General features: G+C 40.1%; 1 long non-coding RNA gene across 1 annotated transcript; it reads right to left on the reverse strand.

Moving 5' to 3' along the window:
* Positions 1–3,660: 3,660 nt before the first annotated feature.
* On the reverse strand, positions 3,661–4,085 carry LOC148041660 (uncharacterized). Its single transcript, XR_015692462.1, has 2 exons — positions 3,925–4,085; positions 3,661–3,813 (listed from the first exon to the last, which is right to left on the reverse strand). It is a non-coding gene; the product is annotated as an uncharacterized LOC148041660 (long non-coding RNA).
* Between the last annotated feature and the right edge of the window lie 381 nt (positions 4,086–4,466).

A 4,466-nucleotide genomic window follows, 5' to 3' on the forward strand; every position in this document is an offset into this window, starting at 1 on the left:
TCGCATTATAAATTAATGGAAAGTCATATTTGAAATGGATGCTTGGGTTAAAATACACTCCTACCCTTCTTGGATATGACATGAAAGTCGGGTTATTCCTTTCGAAGGGTAGGGTGTTACAAAATGCCATCCATGTGTCCATGTTTATATCCAAAATGTGCCTTCACACTATATTGATGAGTTTGGGAATCTCCCAATTCCCATTTTTTGAATACTAAAAAGGTGGCACCCGGATAACATGCCCATAAGTTTCTCAAAAAATGGGAAACTCCCAATTTTCATTTTTTGAATACTAAAAAGGTGGCACCTAGATAACATGCCCATAAGTTTCTCAAAACCATATGATGTGACCTATCATTTGAAAGCACTTGAAAAATGGAATCTATTGCGCTATAGAGCATTTAATTTGGAGTTATAGTGTTCAAGTTATGACAAATCTAAAGATTTAGTTTATTTACAAGGAAGATAGAGAATGGCTATGTTTTCTTGGTGATTTATGTGGATGTTCTAATCATTACTGGAGATGATGATCGTGGGATTACTGAAATTGAAGCAGTGTTGAGACTTGAACTTAAGGTGAGGGATCTTAGAGAGCTGAAATATTTCCTTGGGATTGAGGTTATGTCTATGCCTCATGCTATATGGCTACTATAAAAATAGTATGCTCATGATATGTTACTTAAGTATGGGATAATGGAATGTAAGTCTATGAAAACACCATTGGATTAGAATGTCAAACTAGGAGTTGATGTTGGAAGTGAAATAAAGAATGCCATTGTATATAGGCAGATGATAGGTAGCTTAATCTATCTCACTATAACTCGCCGTGACCTAAGTTATGCAGTGGGGCTGATCAACAAGTTCATGCAGAAGCCTCGTAAGCCACATTAAGATGATGTGATGAGAATCATGCACTATGTGAAGGGTACTGTAGATTATAGACTATTGTATGAGCATGGAAATTCACTTGACTTGATAGGATATATAGATGCTTATTGGGTTGGTTGCCCACTAGTTGTGCCTATGACAAAGTGTCATAGGCATATAGATGCTTATTGGGTTGGTTGTGCCTATGAAAAAAGGTCAACCAGTGGTTATGCTTTCTACAACCTGGGCAGTAGTATGATCAACTAGAGTAGTAAGAAGCAACTTAGGGTTGCTTTGTCTAGAACAAAGGCAGAACCCACCACGAGTGTAGCCTTAGTGGCATGTGAAGTAGTTTGGACATGAAACTACTATATGATTTGGGTATCTAATTGCGTAACAAGATCACATTGCATTGTGACAATCTGAGTAATGTGATGTTGGCTAGCAACCCTGTCTATCATGCTAGATTCAAACACATAGAGGTTTATTACCATTTCATTAGGGAGATGGTACTTGCTAGATAGATTGATCTACTTCACGTGAAGATAGAATATCAAGTAGCCAACATCTTTACCAAATCACTTGGTAGAGATAAGTTTCTCCACTTCAAGGAGCTACTTGGAGTACAACAGTTAGCTTGAGCTTGAGGGGGAGTATTGAGTTTCAAGCTCATCTATGTCACTGTCACACTAACACTAGAGAGCTATGGCTTAGCTGCACTAGACATGTGCATGCCTTAAATAAGTTGGATAGGTTAACCGTAATTAGTTAATCATGGTTAGTTGCTAGACCTATCTTTTACATTACGGTTGTAGACTAAGTGTGTCATACATGAATGAATAATGGGAACATGAGAGTACATTGCTCTCTATTGTTGCAACTCCCATGTCTTTGTCTATCTTTCTCCTCCTCTCCTTTGACAAAATTAGGGGGTAGGTAAAATTTGTTTTGAAGTCCCATTGATAACTAAATTTCTAGTTGTTTTCTTGAAGATCTTCTGATTAGGGGGCCGTAGCCAAAATTTCTTCTGAAGTTCCATTGATCACTCTAATTTGTAGCACTTTTCTTGAAGATTTGGGATTCAAGGGGAAATGCAAACACTGGGCTAAGTATAGGACTATTGCTCGACCCAAGGAAAGGTGAAGTTATAGTTATCAAACATCTAAACCTCCACTAGGTCTCGTCTTTCCATTGTCCAAAAGCATTTTGTCAGAGAGGAGCACTTGCCAAGGAAAAATTTGGTCCATTGGAATGCACCAATGATTAAGTAGAGACTTTTCCACTATTTATTTGAAGCAAAGCTAAACTAAAATTTTCCAATCTTCATTAGGGAGCAAAATTCTCCTTACTATTTGTGTGGTAGCTAGTGTATCTACAAAGTTTTCCAAATCAAGATGGTCTAATCTCCCTCTTTTATTTTAATGGAAGTACAGGTAGACTAGGTCACTCTTGGTATTTTTCTTTTCATGTCATTCCCACCCCACAAGAGTTCTCTATTCATTGCTTCCAACTCTTACAAACTTTGCTTGGAAGGGGAGGGATCTCCAGCAAGAGAGAAAGTAGCTCATGATCTACGATAAAATGTTTCTATCTCCACCTTGTAAGATTAATATCTACTAATTTTGCATGTTGAAGAAAATAAAATATAAAGATTACATCCCTCAAAATAGGAACACTAGCTTCTTGAGCTACAATCAATAATCTTTTTTGAATAAAATGTGAAAATGTTACATTAGAAGAGGTAATAATATACATCCCACATAACATGAATACTAACTCCTTAGCTACATAACATCTTCATGGAGAGAGATTGGAATAGGTTTCAAGATCTAGAAAATGAGAAAGTTAACAAAAGAAGGGATCTATTTCATAGCAAGGGAGCTAAAGGGCAACCTTGCCTAAAGGACCTAAGCCAATGGATCAATAGCACAAACTCTTGAGGAGGCATTGCTAAAAGGAACTCCCACAAACTTGATGAATCTTTTACCCAGTCTCATGTAAGGGAGATACTAGAATACTCTTGCCTAACATAGGCTTCATCAAAATCAAACTTGGAAAGCACAATGTTTGTTTCGGTGTCTTTAGCATGCTCAAACCCTTTTCATAGGGCAAGTATAGAATGTTTGTTTCGGTGTCTTTATCATGCTCAAACCCTTCTCACAATGCAAGTATAGAATCAAGGATATACCTTGCTCAAACTCTTCTCACAATGCAAGTATAGAATCAAGGATATACCTGCCTTTAATGGAACAACCTTTTGATCCCTTGTGATTATTCATTTGGAACCCTTTTGCTCCCTTTAGAATATTCATTTGTTTGTGAAGATGTGGGCTGGTTCTTCTTGCTAGTGCTTTGGCGTAGGCTGAAATTTTAACGTTTCTTACATGCGTTTTCGCGTTTATTCAAGGGACGATTAGTAGAGTTTTTTTACAATAGTGCTGCTATTCATCCTTAAGGATGCATCTTTACCTTTTCTAACACACATTTGCGCATTTTTTCCAGACGGATGATTATAGACTCTACTACAACATTATTTCAATTTATCTTTTAGGGTAACAACGTTGATATTTTAGTACCTATACTGAAGGATGATTAATTTACAGCATGGCTTTATACAGCAGGCGGTTACTCATGGTGGCGATTAGTTTACACAATGGTATGGAAATACACAAAAGAACTGACAAGAACCTGCAAGCCATGAAACTATGATAGTTCAGGAAAGATGCAAAGTGAGTCCTTGAAGATGCTAGGGGAGATCAGTCCCCGAATGGAAACCTTGTTAATGTCCTTAATTACATGCCCAACAAGATTGGACAAACTGTACAGAGAAAATCTCCGAATTCCAATTGCTGTGTGTGTTTGCTAACAGACACGACTGGTTCGCCAGCCGTAGATAGCTGCGTCATCCAACGACAGGGCATTCATCCGACGAAGCCGAAGCCAAAGCTGAAGGCACAGGGACAGAAAGCACAATCATGGCGATGCGAAGTTAGATCGATTAACGCAGCGATAAAACGAAGAGACGATAATCGGGGGTAGCGAGAGAGCGGCACATACCTGATAGTGGCGTGCGGATGAGAGAAAGGAGGAGCAGCATGACGACGACGCCGACGAGAAGTGTGAGTGAGGTGGTGGAAGACGAGGCGGAGGCCATGGAGCATCCCCGCAAGCGCAGCAAACCCTAACACTATCAACCCTTCCAGCACCATTCTCTCTTATGATATATCAATCAGCGCCCCGCCCCCCCCCCCCCCCCCCCGCCCCCTCTCTCTCTCTCTGTCTGTGCATGGATATCCGCCTTCTTATATTATCGATCAATATTCGGTGCCTCGCCGCCTCTCTCTCTCTCTCTCTCTCTCTCTGTGCCTGCGTTGATAGCCTTCCTCGTATATTATCGATCAATCGGCGCCTCCCCACTCTCTCCCTCTCGTCCTGCGTTGATAGTCTTCTTCTCATTTTATCGGATCGATCGGCGTCTCTCTATCTCGCGCTCACTCATTCATAACCGTTTCCACCCATGTCTTACTTGGCCGACACCAAGTCTCTCACCCAATAAACACGTGTCCGCCCATCCCGCCACGTTACCCTTCCATTTAGAG

The sequence above is a fragment of the Lygodium microphyllum genome, chromosome 1 (genome assembly GCF_053477565.2).
Source record: "Lygodium microphyllum isolate KBCC chromosome 1, Lygodium_microphyllum_v1.1.10, whole genome shotgun sequence".
Classification (NCBI taxonomy): domain Eukaryota; kingdom Viridiplantae; phylum Streptophyta; class Polypodiopsida; order Schizaeales; family Lygodiaceae; genus Lygodium; species Lygodium microphyllum.